This window comes from Elephas maximus, chromosome 24 (assembly GCF_024166365.1).
Source record: "Elephas maximus indicus isolate mEleMax1 chromosome 24, mEleMax1 primary haplotype, whole genome shotgun sequence".
Classification (NCBI taxonomy): domain Eukaryota; kingdom Metazoa; phylum Chordata; class Mammalia; order Proboscidea; family Elephantidae; genus Elephas; species Elephas maximus.
In genome coordinates this window covers 32,433,898-32,456,530 of record NC_064842.1, presented here as the reverse complement: position 1 = coordinate 32,456,530, position 22,633 = coordinate 32,433,898, and the positions used below count along the sequence as shown (strand labels likewise).

Here is a 22,633-nt window from a genome sequence, read left to right as displayed (position 1 = left end):
CATTCAGAAGCGGCAAAATTGGGAGACAAAGAGTTGTTCATAGCAACTCTAAAATCCTCCTGGTTAGGCATTATATAGGCCCCTACTCTAGAATCTCTGGGTAGTGTAGATGGTTTACATGCTTGGGTGCTAACCAAAAAGTTGGCGATTCAAGTCCACCCCGAGGCTCCTCGGAAGAAAAGCCTGGTGATCCATTTCAGAGAAATCAACCAATGAAAACCCTGTGGCACGCACTTCTACTCTGACACATGTGGGGTCACCATGAGTCAGAATTGACATGATAATTTTGATTTTCATCCTGGAGTAGGGGCGGTTCCTTGATTCTGCTCTTTGGGAGGGAGTCACTTGTCCATTGCTCTCCGTGGCAACATTTAAAATGGGTGTTAATGACTTTACCTTACTTAGAGTCTTCCCAGCTTTAATAGTCCACTTCCTGCTCATGCAAATTTGGGGCTCAAGTATTGTTTTCGACTCAAAAAATAAAAGACCTTTATGGTCAGGACTTCTTGTTTCGATGGCAGCGTAATTTCCTCAAATATTTAGAAGGTTTCCAGTCAGTTCCATGTGCCAGTAGCCTCACTGGGGGTTCTTTCCAGGCAGAGTTCTCAAGCCTTCCTTTTCTATTTGTGTCCTCACCATCAGCTTCCCTCTCTCAACTTTACATTGACTATTTTGATGGAATTAACAACAGCCTTGGGTGATTGGAAAACCCTGGTGGTATAGTGGTTAAATTCTACAGCTGCTAACCAAAAGGTCAGCAGTTTGAATCCACCAGACACTCTTGAGAACTATGGAGCAGTACTACTCTATCCTATAGGGTTGCTATGAGTTGGAAGTGACTTGTTGGCAATGGGTTTTTTTGGGGGGGGCGGGGGGAGGGTGATTGAGTCTCTGCCACAGGCTTTGTTGAACTGAGAAAGTTGACTAGGCCTTTCCAGTCTGATCTCTTATTATTTGAGGTCCTGAAGCTGTCAACTTTGCCACCTTTAAGGCCTTTTATTTGTGGATCATCATATTCCTTCTATCTCTGCTGAAAAACACATCAATTGTTGCCAAAGCTCATCTCTTCCTTGGGATACCCTACTAAAGGCAGCCGGTAGTAGACATAGTAGGTCATTTTAACTCTTCCCCTGGAGCTGTAGGCTCAGTAGGCCCTTCTAAGACATTACAAAAACAGATTTACCAGACATTTTGCCATGACTAACTAGGGCTTGCCAACCTCCTATATCTATTTCCTTCTCTACCTGTCACTTGACCACTAAGCCATCGTTAAGTATTTTCAGTTTTTTGTGACAGTGACACCTGATTTCAGGACACCAGTTTTCAGAATCTGTTAAGGCAATGCTGCCTACCTTATAAAAAAAAAAAAAAAAAAAATTATACAACAGTTAAACCTCCATCGTTTAACACAAACGAATGTTGTTCCGTGTCCATGAAGAATCACAGTGGCAGGAGGGTGAGGAATGAGGGCTTACTCTGCTCAGGCTTTTTTTGTCTAGGGTTTCCTAGGGTCGTGGAGTCCTTGGCTGGGTCTTCTGCATCTGGCTAGCAGACAATGGAAGAGAGCACAGAAGGTCACAGGACTGGCTTGTATGGGCAGGCCTAGGCTCTTCTTCTGCCTATATCCCCATACCCCCATGGCCACGGTCCAGCTGCATGGCCACATCTCTTTTCAAAGAAGGCTGGAAAGTGTAGTCTAGCTGAGTGACCAGGAGGAAAGGAACAAGGGTTTGCTGAACAGCTCACTTGTCTGTATCCCTGGAAGCCATTTTACTCATGTGCTAGGTATCCCCCTTCCGCTGCCCTGACGTGGAAGAACCCTGATGTGGGTACAGGGTTGATTCCCATTTCCTTCTCATCTTCACCAACACTGAGTATCATTTAAAACAAAATCTTTGACAGGCTAAAAGTGGTCTTCGAATGTTTGAATTTTTTTGATTTAACAGTATTTTCATTTGTTTATTGGTCAGTTTTATGTCTTCATTTGTGAATTGCCTGCTTCTGGTTTTTACTCCCTTTTTGTTAGTAATTCTTCTTTTACTAGTTTATTTATGGGCACACTTTATATATTAAAGACATGAAACTTCCTCTCCAAAAATAACTCAAACATTTTTTTCTAGCTTGTCATTTTTTTAAATTAGATTTTGATTTTTTTGGAATTTATTTTGGAATAAGGCACAAGGTAGAGAATAACTGCTTTTTTCTAAATGCTTAATTTTTCCTTCTCAAATCTTAACTCCATTTATTAAGTAACCCGTCTTTCTTTCAAATGTAAATACATCACTTCATCAGTGAGGACTGGGTGAATGTGAGTAGATGTATTGAATATTGAAATGCAACTCTGAAAACATTCCCTGAAGCCTCTGGTTGACACTGTCATTTCAGACTTCAGATAAGAAGATATTACTGTACCCAAACCAAACTAAACCCGTTGCCACTGAGTAAGTTCTAACTCATAGCAACCCTATAGGACAGCGTAGAACTGCCTCATAGGGTTTCCAAGGAGCACCTGGTGGATTTGAACTGCTGACATTTTGGTTAGCAGCCAAACTCTTAACCACTATGCCACCACTTTAAATTCTACTAGGAAGAAATGCCCATGCATAGACAAACAACCTGAAACTATTTAGAGGAGGAGCCCAGAGCCCAGAGCTTCACTTCTAATCGATGTTCCTGGAATGGTTGCTGAAGCTTGACTCCATTGCTCTGATTCCCAGCTACTTACCCATCTCCCAGTTTTGTCCTTGCACCACCAGTTTTGGAGTGATGATCAGTGCTTATTTTCTCATCAAAACCTTGGCTCCCCTGAACAATAATTTTAGCCCCCCCCCCCCCCGCCCCGGGCTTATGAGGTTTCTTGATTTAGCTTGTCTTCAAGATGTTCCTCCTTTGGCCAGATGGCTGTCTTACTCAATTCTGCCTAATCCCACAAAAGGAAATCAGTGACATTTCGGCAGTGACTTGATTTCTAGACCCCCAGTATTACTATTTCTATAGCATAGAAACGTAGTCTGAAACAGCTGTAAGGGAACTTGAAGGCTATGGAGTTCTCACCCCTTATTTGCTGAATGAGGAAACTGAGATGACTTTGCCCAGGGTCACAGAGCTAGTTAATGTCAAGTCTGGGTTCAAACCTTGGACTCTGGTCTCTCAGTTCAGGTTTCTCCCTGAGTCTCTCTCATACTGCATATCCTGAATCAGTTCTTTGGCATAGGAACCTGGCTGAGCCACCAGGAGATGTTGTGTAAACATCTTCATGCCAGCATTATGACCAAGATTTCCTACTCCATTAGAGTCTCCCCTAATAGAAAGAAGGCAATATGCATTAGAATATAATCAATACATGTACATAAAAAGACTGCAGTGGGGATGCTAGGATTTGCCACAGTTATTACTTTATAGTCCTTTAGATCAAAGGGAGGCAATTGGGAAGAAAGGACCAAAATTCAATACTAGGAAATACAAATGAGATGATTTCTACATTTATTCCATGCTATTCATTTTGAGTATCATTAACATTTAAGCTACCTCAAACAAATAAATGTACCAACACAATTTATGAACAAAATTCTGATTAGCTTTTCTATTTTCTTATTCAGAACCTTATTATTAGAAGCCCTAGTGGCATCTTCGTGGATGTGGAAGCGAGACAATGAAACATTTTGTTACAACTCTGAGGATAATGTAGCCCCAGGCTTGGTTTCAGAGGGTCAGTTGGCGATCATTCTCTGGTATAGCCACAGATAGGGGTGCCAAGCCACCATTACAGCTCAATACTCGTGGCAATAGACAGCTGTTTCCAGGAATGTGCCTCTGCCACTCAGAGCACACCTGTCCTGCTTCTGGCTTAACTTTGAACTTCTTTGCTTATAAATGTTCTGGTTCTTTTTTCCCAACCGCAAATCAGGTAAATTATATACAAGCTTACTGGGTTCCACAGCAGTTGCAGCTACTAGAAAGTGGGCTGGTAGAAGGGTATTTATAAGCAGACCTGAAAGAACAAGACATTTGGGGCCATGGTTAACATCATCAGCATGGCCTTTTGGGGTAATCAATAAGAAATAACATGCAATGACAAATATTTTGTTTTACATATACTTACTACAATTAAAAAAAAAAAAGAATATACAGGGGATGGAATTTAGCAGGAGAAGAGTATCTTTCAAGGACTCAGAGATTCTCTGTCCAGAGAAAAGCCAAAGACTGTTGCCAAGGTATTAACATTAAGTCAAAAGATAAACTGTCTATGAAAGGAACTAACCACTAGCTAGTTTGACCCCACGGACTGGCTTTGTGATTGTTACATAGTATTTTCTGCATACTGAACGTCTTAATTCTATGTGAAGAGTGTTCCTGAAACACATTCACAGGGCAGTTACAGTCAGCCCAAAAGTTACAGATTTCACACTTCTTACGACTGGAGACTTTTGGACTTGCTCCTAAAAATGGCAACAGAATAAAGTAATAGGCAGTGGCGGATACATAGGGGAAGCTCAGATAATAAATAACTAGGCTAAAAGAATCTGAAATCCACTGAGCAGAGAGCTGGGCAGGAAACTGCAGTCAAGCCTATAAGGTTATTGTCCTCCCTTTTCCCAGTCAAGCTGAGGCAGGAAAGTTTTTCTATGAGGCGTCTGCTCCAGTTTCCCTGGCCTCAGATAAGATCCAGGAGCAAATAAGAAAAACAATTTAGAGGGAAAGAAATAATATAATAAAAAGATTCAGTTTCCAGAAAGTGTTATTTCTTTATAATTCCTTAACCGGGGAGCACCATATTGATATCTGTGTTTGACCTTGGCCCTTGTGGGGAAGGTTGAGGGGCTGAGCGTCCCGGCCTTCGCAGGACCTGGGTAGCTTGTAGAAGCATTTTGGGGCAAGATTAAAAAACCCAAAGGCCTAGTGAAGAAATGTACCACTGGTTTAAGTATACATAGCTGCTAATGTTATATATGCATGTGTATATGTACAGTTAAGGTATGTATATGTGTGCTTGTCCAAGTAAATGCCACTATAAATAACATTCCAAATACCATAAAATCAAGATTCCAAATTTAGAGCCCCGGTTAAGTAGTGGTTAAGAGCTTGGCTGCTAACCGAGAGATCAGGGGTTCAAATTCACCAGCTGCTCCTTGGAAACCCTATGGGGCAGCTCTACTCTGTCCTATAAAGCCTCTGTGAGTCAGAATCAACCCCACTGCAACGGGTTTTTTTTTTTTTTTTAAGTATTTAATAGGGTCCTTATTTTTGAAATAGGCATCACTACAGGTTTACTTTAAATAGGAATATCCTTTAGTGCATTTAAAAATGTCATGTATTTATATTCAAGGAGCCCTCGTGGTGCAATGGTTAACTACTCAGCTGCTAACTGTCAGGTTGGTGGTCTAAACCCACCCAACAGCTCCGTGGGAGAAAGGTATGGATTTGCTTCCATAAAGATTATAGCCTTGGAAACCCTATGGGGTAGTTCGACTCTGTCACCTGGGGTCACTATGAATTGGAATCAACTCAACAGCACCTAACAACAACATTAACAACAGTGCACCTATTATATTTAATAATTTTCATCAGTACATACGCTCTAGTCCGTGTATAGGTTTTACATGCACACCCAATTACGTGTTAGCAAAAATGATCAATTCAATAATTTATAGTCAAATCCATTTATAACATGATACAGTGACTTTTTGGTGGTGATATGCAGGAGTGATTCACACAAATGAGATTATTTCACTGCCACCATGCCCCATTTGAATAACCTCAGCGGCTCGTCTTCCAGCACTGTATCAATGTCCTGCTGCTATTCGTAAGGCTTTCACTGGCTAATTCTTTTCAGAAGTAGACTGCCGGGTCCTTCTTCCTAGTCTGTCTTAGTCTGGAAGCTCAGCTGAAACCTGTCCTCCATGGGTGACCCTGCTGGTATCTGAATACTGGTGGCATAGCTTCCAGCATCACAGCAACACACAAGCCCCCACAGTACGACAAACTGACAGACACGTGGGGGGATTCGAACAATCAGTAAGAGAGAGTTGAGATATTAAGTAGGACTTTATTGAGATAATAAGTCCAACTGATTCTTTGTGCTCCTAATAAAAGTGCATGTGGCCCCTGGCTGGAAGGCCACAACCTTCACCCAGTCCAGCCACAGGAGTGGCTGCCTTCTGAGAAGGATCAACCCCACTCCTGGGCAGCTGTCTCTAATGAGACTTGAGACCATCAAAAGGCCTACAGTGCCTAAACCAGCTCCATTGCCTTGCCACTGAGCCTGAATTACCACCATTAATTATTCCTTTGGATTAAGACCTTATCACTTCAAGGGCCTTGCTAAAAGTGGCACATTAACCTACTCGCTATTTAAACAAGCTTGCCTCTAACAGGATAGGGACATAGGGAGACCCAGCCTAGGGTGCCTTGCAGGGAGGTGAGAGGAAGCCTGAGAAAGTAAATGGTTGGGGTGGGGGAGGGTCTGAGCATGAAGGGGTGTAACTGAGAGCAGTGAATGTGCCTGCATATAGGGCAGAAGAGGGGGAACCAAAACCAAGGAGGTGAAAAGAAACTATATAAACCCCAACTTTGAACAGGTGCAGAATCCTGGCAGTGGCTACATACGGTCTTAAAAGGTAGGACACAGGAGGTGCACCTTTCATCTCACAGATTTCGTATGAGAATGCATGGACGGTCATGATATCCTTTTAACCACTATGTTTTTTTCAATTATTCAGCTACAGATACACTAAAAATACAGGTAAGCTTCAGTTGGCATTATTTTCCTTCTCGTTTGGCATTTCTTTTGGGGTGTGAGCTGGAGGTAAAGCCACTTTTTAAAACACAGCTTGATTTAAATAAATGTAATTGTTGTCTGCAGTCCCTTGGTGGTTAACACGCTCAGTTGCTAACTGAAGGTTGGCAGTTCAAGTCCACCCAATGACACCTTGAAAGAAAAGTCCTGGAGATCTACTTCCGAAAAATCAGCCATTGAAAACTCTGTTGTCATGGATTGAATTGTGTCCCCCCAAAATATCTGGCAACTTGGCTAGGTCATGATTCCCTTATATGATTGTCTACCATTTTATCTTATGATGTGATTTCCATGTGTGTTGTAAATCCTACCACTATGATGTAATAAGATGGATAAATGGCAGTTATACTGTCAAGATTTACAAGACTAGATAGTGTCCTAAGCCAATCTCTTTTGAGATATAAAAGAGAGAAGTGAGCAGAGAGACAGGGGGAACTCATACTACCAAGAAAGCAGCGCCAGGAGCAGGGTGTTTCCTTTGAACCTGAGGTTCCTGTGCTGAGATGCTCCCAGACCAAGGCAAGACTGATGCATCACGAGGACCTTCCTCCAGAGCTGACAGAGAGAGAAAGCCTCCCCCTAGAGCCGATGCCCTGAATTTGGACTTGTAGCCTACTCAACTGTGTGAGAATAAACTTCTTTTCATTAAAGCCATCCTCTTGTGGTATTTCTGTGATAGAAGCACTAGATGACTAAGACACCTGTGGAGCACAGTTTTAGAATTCTAACACACATGGGGTCACCATGAGTTGGAATTGACCTGAAGGCAACTGATTTTAATGGTTTTTTAACCATTTGAGCATTTAGATGACCCTCAATGTGTGTGTCATTATTTCCCCCAGTGATTGACATCAAACGTGATAAATAGGATCACCACTTCTTTGGACTCCCTCCTTTCCTCTCTTTTCAATCTTTCTACAAAGAGTACTAGACATGTTTTTTCAGAACCTGCCCTAACTTTATTTATTTAAAATAATAATGATAGTAGTAAAGCTACTTTTCTGGTGCTGTTCTAAATGAGCCAATAGTTATCAACCAATTCCCTAAAATCCTCAAGGAATGTGTTACACCTGCTCAGCGAGGTCCTTAGCTGCTCCAAGTGTTCCTGTATCTGCCTCTGCCAGTAGTTATTTTCATAAGGTTTCTATTACCTCCTCATTGCCTGTGTTTTCTTTTTTATTTCTATTGCTAAAGACGGGTTTGAAGAACGAGTTCAATATCTTGGCCATTTCAGACCCATCATTAACTTCATGCCCATCATGATTTATTTGTGAATCTATTTTCACTTCAATATCTCTATTCCCCTGGTGCATTAGTAAAAAGCCTTTCTATTCCTTTAACCCTTTTCCTTTTTTTTCACTTGCATTATCTTTACAATTTCTTTTGCAATCTGCACATGATATTATTTTGTTCTTAATTCTTTTCTCGCCCTCTAATTTCCAGCACGGATTTTCCTTACCAGAAAAATCTCTACAGAATCACAGGGGTCTTTCCAGGTTCTGTGTGATTTCTCTCCATGGTAGAACTGTGATTTTTCTGACATTTAATTATTCTAATTAAATAAATGTTTAGTTTATTTAATCATTTGGCCTCTCTCACAAGTATTGGTTGCTTCTTTGCTCATTTGAAATACAGTACATGCCTGCTTTGAATCTACTTCTTTTAGGGGAAGTTGAACCTATAAATTCTGACCCTTCTACCTGCTCTCCCAGGGAAGCCAGCAATCATGGGACCTCAGCCTCTGCTCCATATGGGGATAGAGGGAAAAAGAGGGCAGCACTGGCCTGAAGGCCATTGCTGGGCCTCTGCCTTCTGACTTTGGAATGAACAGGCCCTCGGGCAGTGTGGACGCTTGTCTGTTGTGTTCTCTGACCCTGTCCTGACCCACTGTCTTATAAAGACACAACATCCACAACTGGTTGGAAGGGTGTAATTTCACTTTGGGTGTCCCTAAGGCAGAATCAAGTAAAATGGAGAAAAATATAGATAAAATCCACTGTTAGCTTCTTCCCTGTCCTCTGGGTATCTCCCTTGGGCATCACCCAGCTCCCAGGTGTTCAGGATCTTTCTCTGGTCCTCTAGTGTGCTTCTACCTTTCAGAAGAGCATTATACCCAGGTTCTCCCTCCTGGGAATGTATACTCTGGGATCATCCCTCTGCTCTGCCACCATTACTACCTAGAGGCAGTGTAGGGAGTGAAACTTAGTTGTCTCTCTGAAGAGACTGACAAACCCACCATAACACTGCCTGATGCCTCTCTGCCTCCTTGGCTGCTTCTTAAACAAATAATGGTGTCTTATACTAACCCCTTCTAGGGAATAACTGGAGTCAAAGATTGGACTCCTAATTTACTCAACAATAAATTCGAAGAAACAAATCAAGCATCAGTAAAAGGCCAGATTAGTGGGGGAGTGAAGAAAGGAAGGATTCTTGCCTGGAAATGATTACAGAAGAGGGAATAAGGAGTTGGGAAAGACAAAAGGAGTAGGGGAGTGGGTGATGCTGTAGGCGTGAATGTTTCTGAAGTACAGCCTGACAGAGATGACTCCCAGCATCCTCTAACTTTGTAAGAGCATCGGTCCCTTAGAATATAGGAGGGAGGCCATGGAAGAGGAGCAAGAACACTGGAGAAAAGCCCCCATGCTCGCCTACCTGCACAGAGACATAGGGTCCTATTACCCATATGAACCCAGAGTTTCTGTTCTTGCCTAACTTGCACCCACTGCGCTCCTTATAGGACCTGCAGCCCCAACACCAAGTGTCCCCCAGAGTTTCCAGGAGCCCATCAAGCACGGTTTCCCGCATGCTCATGAACCAGTCTGTCGCCCAGCGTTGTGTAGGATGTATCTCGTCCTAGCTCTCTTGTTCTCTTCCCTCTTCTTGGCATTGCCTGGGAAGCCTCCCTGAGGCACTTCATCACTGCCATAGCTGATAAAAAAAAAAATAGTACCCCTGAAAGACAAATACTAGGGTAAGGGTGTGGTTCTCAGTATGCCAAAGTCACCACAGGATGCTTGATGGGGGTCGAGTTTCACCGAGGCCCCAAAATCTCTCTGCTTGCTCCCAGAGGGCACAAAGCTTGCCCTCCCAAGGCCTCCTACAGCACTGGTCCTCCTCCTTCCCCACAGGGCCTCCAACCCTCTCAGGGATGTGAATGGACCACCCATGCCCAGACTTGTATACTCTCCTCAGTCCCTGGGGCCAGCCCCAAGAAAAGCTTCCATTTTTTCCTGTTACAAAAGCCCAGTGCACAGGGACAGAAGCAGGTGGGTGACAGATGTGGTTGGCTCCAGCAGCCCCAGAGCTCCTTGCCTGGTCACACAAGGTGGTCCTTTGTTTTGGGTGCGTGCGATGCACTCTGGATACTTCTTCTCATTCATTCTCACAATCCCAGAGATCGAGACTGTGCTGTCCTAATTTTGAAGATGGTAAAACTGTGGCTTACAGATTTGAGTAATTTTCCCAAGATCAAGAAGCTGGTAAGAAGTTAAGCCAATGTCTAGGACTCCGGAAAATGTGCATCCTAAGTTTGAGACCGTAGAAATTCTTTTGTCTCTCTCTGCTGGTGTGTTCTGGCGTACTGTCATGGGAAGGAAATGGGGTTTCCGGTGTGCACATGACTGGGTCCCCACCAAGGATGCCACACAGACTAGAAGTTATTTATTGTTTACTGCAACAAACAGGATGAAGACAATTTGGCTTTTCTGAGACAATGACTGACATCTTGGTGACCTTCCAATCATAGACATAGGTTTACAGTCTAAGATATTTACATGGAAGGTTATGAACTTTGTTATCACTTCAAGGAAGAAAGCCATAAGAGAAGTAATGATAAGAGTAAAGTACCCATTTATTACCAACCTCTTAAATGCCAGGTACTTGGAATCCTCAGAATAATCTTGCAAGGTGGGTCCATTATACAGCTGAAAAAACCTATGTTCAGGGGGCTAAATGCCTTGCCCCACGAGCTGTCTGTCAGTTTGCTGTGCTGTCATGTTGCTGGGATATTGGAAACTATGCCACTGGTATTTCAAATACCAGCAGCATCACTGTGATGATTAAGGTTGTGTGTCAACTTGGCTGAGCCATGATCCTCAGTGGTTTGGCAGTTACGATGCAGTGTAGCTTTTTAATGATGTGATCATCTCCATGATGAGATCTGTTGTGAGCAACCAATTAGTTGAAAGAGAGTTTCCTTGGTGGTATCATCTGCATTAAATATAGGTGGACTTTCTGGCAAGGCTTGCTGGCTTTTGCTCACTCTGGATCCTGCAGCTGGCTCTTGTTCATCTGACCTCTGGTTCTTGGGACTTCACCTAGCAGTTTATTTGCCGTCTTACCTGCCGATATTGGGATTTGTCAGCCTACACAGAATGACCTTCTGATTTTGGATTCCCCAGCATCTGTGGCTACATGAGTCAGGAGAAGTCTGCAGCCCGACTCAAGGACTTGGGACTTTCCAGCCTCTACAACCACGTAAGCCATTTCCTTTATATAAATCTCTCTCTATATTTATTTGTATGTTGCACGGTTTTGCTTCTCTAGAAAACCAAGCCTAAGACATTTGGTTCTGAGAGTGGTTCTAGAGAAACAAAATTGTAAGAATTAGTTTTCTAAATTGGTTCTCAAGACTGGTTAGTCTTAAAGATGCTAATGACTCTGCTTCCAGTAGTAAAGAGGGCACTGCTAATTCATGGCATGAGGTAGCAATAGAAATATGCAACATATCACCACCAATAGATCAAATATTGGTGAGAGGCAAGGCTCTGGGTGATCGCAGTTTGATACCTGTCTACAATTTTGTCATAATGAAAAGTATATAAATCTCTCTTTCTCTCTGTATTTATATTCTGCACTGGTTTGCTTGTCTAGAGATCCCAGGCTAAGACAGTTACCCATGGTGAAAAATTTCAGTGTGTTTCCCAGACTAAGCAGACTAAGAGGACAGGCCACTGTCTACTTCCAAAAATGAGCCAGTGAAAACTCCATGGATCACAATAGAATATTGCCCAGTATTGTGCTGGAAGATGAGCTCCTAGGTTGGGAAAGTCACTCAAAATATACAGTGGCCCCAACAATGGTCGTGAAGACGCCACAGGAAATGGCAACATTTCATGCCTTTGTACATGGGGTTACCATGAATCGGAGCCCACTTGATGACAACTAAAAACAACAACAACAAATGCCTTGCTAAGGCCACACAGTTAATACGGGTTAAGCCTGGATTTGAACCCCAAGCCTGAGTGATCCATTGAACAACACTTTGTTTCCTGCTTTAGTTGTTAAAGTGGCAGGAGTCCATTTAGAAATTCACTGTAGGAAATGAAGGTAAATTATGTATAGTCGCCTAAGAATCGAAGTGAAGGGGAAGAGCCACAGGCTGAGGGTGGAGACCAGGAGAGTGGAGAGGCAGAGGTCTACGTTTAAGCAGTAGGATGAAGGCAGGGAACGAAAAACCAAACCAAACTCATTGCTGGTAAGTTGATTCTGACTCAGTGACCCTATAGGACAGAGTAGGACTGCCCCATAGGGTTTCCAAGTAGCGACTGGTAAATTCAAACTGCTGACCTTTTGGTTAGCAGCCTGAGCTTTTAACCACTATGCCACCAGGGCTCCAAGGAAGGGGATGCATGAAATAGCAATAGTAAGGGTCTGCCTCCTGGGCAGCACCTGAGAGGCACCAATTCATCACTAGAATAAGGCTGGCTAACTCAGGTTTCCCAAGCCCCTCCTTACCTAACTGTATGGAGGCAAATGACTCTCACTCTGACCAAAGTAGGTCAGATCTGGAGGGGAAATTTAAAAACAAACAAGCAAATGAGACAACCAAAATCAGAAAGAAAAATATAAAAAAAAAACAAGAACATTTCTCATTTATGCAGACCTTCGTCTGTTGAGTGTTTCTGTTATATTCACATGCTTTTGTAGTCAGCAAAAAATTGACAGCTGCAGCCAGTTGAATTTTGAAAACAAATAATGCTATGTATTAAGAGGTAGTTTTTTTTTTAATTATTTAAATTTCAAACTTTCGAATATGCCTCCAGAGAAGGCATATTTCAGAAGCTACAGGAAAGACCAAAAAGGAAACAAGAAAGAGAGCAAAGAATGGGGCTTTTTTTTTTTTTTAATCAGATATTTTGCTTTTCATTTGTTAGAACATTGATTCTTCTTTGCCCAGTGAAAGTAAATAATAATGGAAATCTGCTTCTCTGTATTATTAACAGAAACTCAGTTTCTCCTTGGCCCTGCTAAATTTTTATTGAACAAGTATTTAAGGTGCAGTATTTTGAAGTTGTACCAAGCCATGAGCCTGCCTGGGATGTCCCCATGCCTTGGCTGGCCCCAGTTTCGGATAGATATTCAAACCAGCACCTCAAGGGAGTCCCTCTGGCTTGGAGGACAGAGGTGAGGGAAAGAACGGTCAGGACAGGACCAAGCTGGGATCTAGGCAGCACACAAGTCTACTCTAAGAGGGTTTGTGCTTGAGATGGGGTTTCACTGAATCCTGTAACATTTCTAGAGCAGCTCAGGTGTGCCCAGGTAGCCCCGCCTGGAGGGCTCATCTAACTGGACTCTTACAGTGCTCTGCTTCCTCCCCAACAAGAGAAGGCCTCAGAGATTGAGCTTGCTGGCCAGGAGAGAGGAACATTGCCTTGGCCAGCTGAACATCTGGCTGTGAAGCAGAGTTGTCCTTTGAGCAGGGGGAGAAGAAAAGTGGCAAAAGAGCAAGGCAGAGCAAGGGGGCGTTAATGGCGCTGTCAGAGCTCCCACACCTTGGATGCAGCAGAGTGTGGTTGATTTGGCCAACTGGCCAGTGTCCCATCAGAGAGGGCTTCATGCTGAGTGACAATCCCAAAAGCATGAGCTGTGGAGACAATGCTGGGAATGTGAGCAGATGAGGGTTAGAGGAGATTGAACCCAAGTGAATTCCTGCATCAGGAAGCTGTGCAGTGGGACTGCCCCACAGGAGCCAGCATCTGTCCAATGGCCACTCAGGGAAGCAGCTCTACCTGCAGAAGCACCACAGCAGCTGCCGGCTTCCCAGGGACACATGTCCTTTTCCAAATCCCTGTTTCCTCAGTAAACTTTTTCCGCAACTGAACTGTGACCTAGTGGTGGGAGAAGGGAGGGATTGACGACTACATTGGATGTGAAATTGATGTTTGAAACAGGGGTAGGCTTTTTTTGGTTACTGAAAGTGACTGGAATGTTCTGAAATCTGCCCCAAATGTCAGTAAGTGATGGGAAAGAGTGCTGTTGAAGGGAGTGATTAGAAAAAAATAAAACATTTTGCAATTGGAAGTATATTGTATTCAGACAAGTCACTACACTGCTTACCCACAACATATGGGCTATGTCATGGCTTCGTGGGTGGAATTAGAGGTAGAGCTGGGAGAGCTGGGAATACCACAGCAGCCAACACAGAGCCAAAACCCTGTGGTCAGATCCCTGGGTGAGAGAGCGAGGAGGGCCAAGAGTGAGGGGAACGAAAGTGAAGACGCAACTGAGGGGAGGAGTTGGTTAGGATAGCCACTCAGACATGTCAGAGTTAGTGGGCAAATGCACACAGCGCACGCAGGGTGAGACATGGCAGAAGAACATGACAGCCAGGTGCAGGATCTGGGTGCAGATGAAGGGCATTAAAAAGAACTTCTTTGCATGGGGCCTTGCACCTGGACTTCTTTTGAAACCCCAAAACTCAATCCCCACAGGAACCTTGATTCATCTTCAAGGCACAAGCCTTTCAATTTTGGTCAATGAGAGCAACAGTAGTAAACAACAGCAGCCAATGATTATTGCACGGTTACCATTTCATCCCATTTAACCTTCATGCCAACCGTATGAACTAAGGATCATGATTACCATTCCCATTTTGCTGATGAAAAACTGCAGCCCAGAGAGTGGGACCCAGGTAACTTTCCACCAAAAGTTACCCTTCCCCATTCTGTAGTTGAGTTGTTGCTGAGAAGTGAGTGCTTGGTGGAAGGCAGCCTTTCCCATCTCTCCTGGCATCTAAATGTGCCTGAGAGTTCTGAGGCCCTGGGGAATTGTGTGGTACCAAGATGGAGGGAGACTGGGTCCCCAAATTACTGTGTAGAGGCTGCAGTCCTCCAACCCGGAGCACTTAGACTGAAACGAGAATGTAATTGAAAATTTACCTTCTATTACCCTAAGCTACCGAGATTTTGAGGTGTATATGTTACAGTAGCTAATATTATCTTCAACTCATGCCAAGAACTGATAAAACTTAGCCAAGGGCATGGAGCCAGCAAGTGGAAGGACAGGAAGATAAGTTCAGATCTGCCTAACTCCAGAGCAGAACCTAGACTACTCAGCTGCACTGCCTTTCGGTGCAGGTGCCATCTATGACTACCCTTATTCTGCCCAGACAGCCTCCGTGTCTGTCCTTGCATCTAATACTACCATGACACCCCAGGTGCTGACTTAACCATGGAGCAGATAGAGGCTAATTCTTTTGAGTCGTTGACATCTCCACTAGCATCAGAATCCTAGCTGCAGACCTGACACCAACCCTACATGCAGGTGCTCTCTGGAGCACATGGCTCTAGGGACCTAACACGAGGTCCTATCAGGTGTGATCAGCAGATCATAGGAAAGGGTCCTGAGAGAAGAACACTATTCCACCAGATCTGCCATGCTAACTCAAGGGAATTTCTATTTGGAAATACAAGTGGGTGAAGAAATAGTGCCACATTATTAGACTCCAACTTCCAACTGAGTGTGGGAGCTTTCTGGAGGGCTTTGAAGTTTGCTATTTGATGTGGAATTAGCAGCCCAGTAGCAGTGGCAATGGCAGCTGACCTTGACTGAGGGCTTGGTGTGTGTCTGCACAGCCTTGTCTCATTTAATCCTCACAACTAGCTTATGAGTTAGGGGCTACTGTTAAGTCCATTTTATAAGCAAGGAAACTGTGATTCAGAGGGGCTAAATAACATGCTCAGGGGTACACAAGTGAAAAACAACAGGTCCAGGAGTCCAGCTGAAATCTATCTGACTCCAGAAAGTGTGCTGTTAATCGCTGGCCTCCACATGTTTTGGATTGTACACCCCTAAAAAAAAAACAAAACTGAGCAAATTTAAAAATAAATCCTGTACATGTGCTGCTGTCACTATGTGCACTACATATTATTGTTAGTTGCTGTTGAGTTGGCTCTAACCATGGACACCTCGTATACAGCAGAATGAAATGTTGCCTGGTCCTGTGCCATTTTCAGATCTTTGGTATACTTGAGTCCATTGCTGCCTTTCAATGTGTATTTCAAGTGCCTTCCAACCTAGGGGCTTATCTTCTGGCATTATATTGAACAATATTCTATTGTGATCCCCAGGATTTTTATTGGTTAATTTTTGGAAGTAGATCACCAAGTCTTCCTTCCTACTCTCTCTTAATCTGGAAACTCTTCTGAAACCTGTCCACTACAGGTAATCCTACTAGTATTTGAAATACCAAGGGTACAGCTTCCAGCATGACATCAACATGACAAATTGCCAGATGAGTGGTGGACATTATATATTAAAAATATATATTAGTAAAGCTTAATTCATTCTGTACATGTTAAGGTAGAAAAAAGAAGACCTTGTGGCTCAGTGGTTAAGGGCTCAGCTGCTAATTGAGAGATCTGTGGTTCAAACCCAGCAGTTGCTCTGCAGGAGAAAGATGTGACAGTCTGCTTCCATAAAGATTACAGTGTTGGGAAGAACAACACTCAATTCAGTGGAGGTCAGCACAACTGGACTAACAAAAGCAAAGAAGTTTCTTGAATAAACTGAATGCTTTGAAGGTCAGTGAAGCAGAGACAGGGGTTTGGGGACCATGGTTTCTGGGGACATCTAAGTTAATTGGTGTAATAAAATCTATTAAGAAAACATTCTGCATTCCACATTGAAGAGTGGCGTCTGGGGTCATAAACGCTACCAAGTGGCCATCTAAGATGCATCAGTGAGTCTCAACCCACCTGGATCAAAGGAGAATGAAGAACACCAAGGACACAAGGTGATAATGAGTCCAAGAGACAGAAAGGGCTACATGAACCAGAGACTACATCATCCTGAGACCAGAAGAACTGGATGGTACCTGGCTATAGCCAATGACTGCCCTGACAGGGAACACAACAGAGAATCCCTGAGGGAGCAGGAGATCAGTGGAATGCAGACCATGAATTCCCATAAAAAGACCAGACTTAATGGTCTGACTGAGACTAGAAGGACCCCGGTGGTCATGGCCTCCAGACCTTCTGTTGGCCCATGACAGGAACCATTCCCGAAGCCAACTCGTCAGACATGGATTAGACTCAACAATGGGTTGGAGAGGGATGCTGGTGAGGTGTGAGTTACTTGGATCAGGTGGACACTTGAGACTATGTTGGCATCTCCTGCCTGGAGGGGAGATGGGAGGGTAGAGGGGCTTAGAAGCTGGCAAAATGGACACAAAAAGAGAGAGTGGAAGGAGGGAATGGCCTGTTTCATGGAGGGGAGAGTAATTGGGAATAGGTAGCAAGGTGTATATAAGTCTTTAAGTGAGAGACTGACTTGATTTGTAAACTTTCACTTAAAGCACAATAAAAATTATTTAAAAAAAAAAGATTACAGTGTTGGAAACCCTATGGGGCTCTGTCTTATAGGGTTGCTGTGAGTTGGAATAGACTCAATGGCAACTGGTCTGGTTTTTTTTTTTTTTTTGTTTAGGCAGAAATATGAGTAAATATCTAGTATTTCTTCCTCATCCTGGGGATTGCCTTGAGTATCCTTGGTGTGGGGGGGTACCCTCCCCTTTGGAATCACTGCCCGAAAGCCTCCAGATACCAGGCCCTGGTCTGCCTTAAGCTTTAATGACCAGAGTCCTTTTCTCTAGATGGGCAGCCCTGCTTCAGAGAGGACTCCGAGGGCATGTGGGGAGGCAGGGGAAGCCCTGTCCTATGTTTTGTCAACAGTGTCTGTTTCATTGTAAATGACAGCACGGTTCTGGAGATTGGCACTTTCAAAAGCCTGGTGAGTCTCAGATGTCTATTGGAAAGGCATGCTTTTTCTGTAGAAATACCCAAGCGTGGTGAAAGTGGTGGGTGCTGAGTCCCCAGCAGAGATCTGAGGGCTGGAGAAACATGGACTCCTAAGCTGCAGTTAGAGCGCTGGCAGCTCAGTTCGGCATCGACAGAATGGGGAGCCATGTACATGTTCCACAGGGTAATAAAATACCCCAATAATCCTGCTTCCATTAGGTCAAAAACCTGCATTTTGTCCAGCATGGCATGGAGTCAGTGCTTGTGGAGATGAGCCAGTGCCATCTGGACCTTCTCGGTGTGCAGAGCCTCTTCCGAGAGCGTGTCAGGATGTTGGCGAGGCAGGCGGTCCACAGCGGCCCAGCAAGTCTTGGAAGACATCATTCATAAAATATTGAAGCCCTGAGGATGCAAAGCACAGACCAAATGGCAATGGCAGGCTCTGTAGAGGGAGGGTGCAATGGAACAGAGTTTTTCATTCATCCCCGACTCTGTCCAGCACAGACCGGACACCGCCTGGGGCCTTGCTGGTGTGGACCCAAGCCGTGGGAGCTGATCTGATGGTTCTGAAATGAACAGATGCCAACATTGATTGTAGATGGTCATTTTGTTAAGGGTTTCAAAGCGTTTTAAAGCATGGTTCCACATCTCTTTGTAACAAATATACTGGGGTCTCAGCCAAGAAAAGGATGGAGATAAATCTTTGTCCTGAGCTGTTTTCTATGAACTCAGAAAGAGCGCTGGCACAAAAAAAGACCCTACTTCTGACCATGTCCAGGATTTCAGGTTAATAGAACAATCCTCTGGGGAAAGTAGAATGTAGGGTGGGAAGAGTAATGGGCAGGAAAGGGGGACATAATATGACGTTAGATTTACGAAGCGACACACCCTAACGTGATAATCGCAGTGAGATGCTGGCTATCTTTCCTCTGTGGAGTGATGACAGGGACAGCCAGGACTATTATGGGCTCTACTGGGAGTCCATCCATAGTGAGAGGGCCTGAGAGACATGATTCACTTTCTTAGCTAGGTGATCATCTCTGCTGGCTGGTCCCCTTCTTACAGTACCTGCCAGACCACTTTTCTCTGAGTCCTTTGCAGCCCCAGCCGGATGGACAAAAGAAGAAGGGGAGCCTGCCTCCAGGTCCCACGCTGGAAAATGCATCTGGCCCCACCACCACCATCAAGATTGGCCAATCAAATCCTCTTTGTTGGAATTTGGAATTAGGACCAAGGGACTTTTATGATTTCCCTCTTAAGTCTTGAAATATGAAGTAATTTGACACCAAGGCTGGGCAGCCAGGTTTGATCCAATCACAAAGAGAAATCAGCATTCTGTTTGCAGAGTAGAGAAGTATAAAGAAGAACTGGGTAGAGACACACAGGTGAGCTAAGCAGTCCTGAAGACGACGGATTAGAAACCTCTTTTCTTGAATCTCCAGATGCTTGTTCTGGCCTCGTGTGGGTCCTGCTGTGCATCCTGCCTGTGAGCTACCCTTGTAGCCATCCAATAAGCCCCCTTTGACTTTAGCTAGTGGGACTGGAGCTCTAGTTCTTGTGACAAGTTCTATGCTCTTGAGCCCTGTGAGCTATCCTTGTAGCTTTCCAACAAGTCCCCTTTGATCTTAGCTAGTAGGACTGGAGCTCTAGTTCTTATGCCAAGTTCTATGCTCTTGAGCCCTGGGAGCTATCCTTGTAGCTTTCCAACAAGTCCCCTTTGACCTTAGCTAGTGGGACTGGAGCTCTAGTTCTTGTAGCAAGTGATCCTGAACTGAGACAGAAGGTTAACCATTGTAATTCCAGAGTCCTGCCAAAGTAGCTTAGGGATTCTGAGGCCCCAAGGTCATATCTAGCTTTTCTCCTACCTTCCCTTAACCTTCCCTTAGCACACATTAATTGAGTGCTCCACATGCCAACACTGAGGTTAGTGCTGGAGACACAGGATCAAGACATGCACACACATACACATGTTGCTGCATACACATGCTTTCTCTCAATGCTCCTTTAAGTTTCTAAAGAATGAGAAAGTAATAGGATCCTTTCCCTTTAATCAGCTGGCATCAGTGTTCATGCTTCAGTGACATTGTTTTGTACGTGTCTTCAACATCTGTGGTGGCAGTGCCCCCAAAAGGGGTGTGAACTGGGAAGTGGGTGGAAGTGACAACAATAGCATTTATTTATATGCTTCTTCTTTAAACAGGTGGATCTGGGGGGAAATATTTTGAGCTCAATTTAATGCAGAGCTAAGCGGGAATAATTTGCTTCCTTTTGCTTCCTCAGATGTATGGTTTGCAGAGGGAACTTCAGAGGCTCCTTGGGATTGCTCACATTTGCCAGCTAAAGCAGAAAAACGAACACAAGATATTTACCTGGGCATGGCTTTTGACCCATGGTGCTGCCCTGCAAGTCCATTACGTGGATGAAGGAATGGATGGCAGCGAGACCCACTTCAGACATGCTGCTTCCCCTCAGCAGAGGTTCTTTGTCCCATCTGTGCATCAGGATCTCCTGGAGCACGGGTTTTAAATGCTGCTTCCCCTCCCCATTCCAGGATTCTGATGCTTGTTTCTGGAATCAGAACATTCCGGAATGGTCCCCGCATTTTCCTCCTCCAGGTGATTCTGATTACACGCTCTATGAGAAACACTGGTGGAGTCAGTTTTTCCTGTGCCCAAGAATTGGGTTGAAAAAGGCTCCAGGTTCAACTATTCAATGTATTTTTTCAAAGTTCAGGTTTGAGTCCCTCTACTTTTCAGAACACAGTAGAGGCTGCTGGGTAGAATTGCCCTCCTCTCTCTAACTAAAGCAGAGACTCCATGCCCATCACCTCTGGCCCTGATGTGGGAAGAGCTTGTGGCTTGCTGCCACTCCACGTGTCTAGAGGATGCAGGCAGCCACAGTGAAATCCCTGAGCAGGGGTTGCCTGAAGTGTAGGGTGTGTCTTGGGTCTGCTGCCGAATTAGCTAGCCTGTACCTGTCCCTGCAACCATTTTCTGCCTGTGGTGTTGGGGTCACTTGCAATGTCAGCTAAGCCTCTCAGGTGACTGGGCTCCTCTTTTGTTTAGTGACCAAATCCCATCTTAGGTCAGGGCTCTCTGAGTGAATCCCACTTGGTTTCTCAGCTCCAGTTTCTCTTTTGCTAATCTACTCATTCCCCAAGGCTGGGATTTTCTCTTGCTCTTCTTGTTGCCAGAGCTCGTCTCTGGGGCCTGAGGGTCTTCCTCCTGTGGACAGAGCTTGTTGGTATTGTGTTCCAGCCTGTCTGCTGGGTGTTCCCTTCTACCAGTACTTGAGTATCCTGTTGCCATGCTTTGCCTACCTGGTAATGTCACCTTGTGGGTCCTCCAATTTTGACCACCTGTCTGGACTGCTCCCTTATGCAATCACTGCATCTCTGGAATCACACTCCACCTGTCTTGCCTCCCTTCCTACCATCTTCCTCCTGGGCCTGTTCCTACATGCTCCCAGCCAAGTGGGAGTATTGAGTTTCTAGCTCCTGGTTGCTCCTCTCCAAGCTCGTCTAACGTTCTAGTTCTGACAGATTGAAAGCCAATTATGGATGTCACCTCCTAAGAGTAAAATTGTTCCTGGTTTAGCTTCTGAACGGGGTTGAAATCTCAAAATCAGGACTTTTGGTTAGCACATTTGGACCACTTCTGCTTTAAGCAAAATGTAAGACCCCGTGAAAGAAAGAAAAAAATGAGTATTGAGGAGTAGGGAGCAGTGAATAGAAATGATGAGAATACTGGATTTTCCCCCAAAACTCTTTCATTGTACCCTGGAATGTCTTTCCTTTGAACAAACTCTATTTATGAAAGCTTATATGCAAGGGGATCCTTGGGCAGCAAGCCCATTGCTGTCAGGGAAATGCTGAGTTAACTGGCGCCCCTGGAGAAGGAGGCATGGGAGACAGGTTTTGGGGGGAAATAAGTTTGCATTTGAGTCCTCCCATGGAGCGCATGTCTTTTTTTTTTTTTTTTTTTGCATGCCTTTTTAATGACATGAAGGGACTCTCTTTGAAGGAAAGGAATTCTTCTGTGTTCACTTTATTCAACACCACTTCAGCTTGCTGCTTGTGCCTCTATTGAATATTCCATTGCTAACACATAAGTAGCCTGTAGGATGCACCCACTCTGCTGAGTATTTTAAGAATTACTAAACATTTCTAGCATCTTCTACCACCTGCCATCATGCCTGCACTGTGTTAACCATATTACATCTATAACCTCATATCTATCTCCATAACTCTCAAGGTTGCATGGTGTGGTCCACATTTTACAGGTGGGGACACTGGGGTTTAAGTGTGGGTAAATAATTTGTCCAAAGTCACCTGGCTTGTCAAGGGCAGAGTTGGGATGGAATTTTCTCTTCTTTTTCCATGCAGCCCTGTTGATTGTTCAGTTATTTTCCAGCGTCATTTAAGCCTCTTAAAAACAGAAACTGTTTTATCTATCTTATGTTGTTGGAAAAGAAATTACATCTCAGGATTCTCAACCACAGAGCCTTGTTTAAAAATGTATTCATTCTCTTTGTTGTTGTTGTTAGTTACCACTGAGTTGACTTTGACTCATGTTGATCCCATGTACAACAGAATGAAACATTGCCCGGTCCTGTGCCACATTTACGACCACTGGTATGCTTAAGTCCATTGTTGTAATTGCTAAATATTTTGAGGGCTTTCCAACAGGGTGACCATTTTCCAGCACTCTATTGGACAATGTTCTGTTGTGATCCAGAGATTTTCATTGGCTAATTTTCTGAACTGTATCTCCAGGTCTTTCTTCCTAGTCTATCTTAGTCTGGAAGCTCTGCTGAAACC

The 22,633-nt window shown here is 44.2% G+C and overlaps 1 long non-coding RNA gene across 1 annotated transcript in view; it reads left to right on the top strand.

Moving 5' to 3' along the window:
• The window catches only part of LOC126066902 (uncharacterized), a 45,091-nt gene extending 23,231 nt beyond the window's left edge, over window positions 1–21,860 (top strand). The window contains exons 2-3 of the long non-coding RNA XR_007515283.1: window positions 11,197–11,272; window positions 20,095–21,860. This is a non-coding gene — a long non-coding RNA (uncharacterized LOC126066902). The remainder of the gene's footprint in view (window positions 1–11,196; window positions 11,273–20,094) is intronic.
• Window positions 21,861–22,633: the final 773 nt, after the last annotated feature.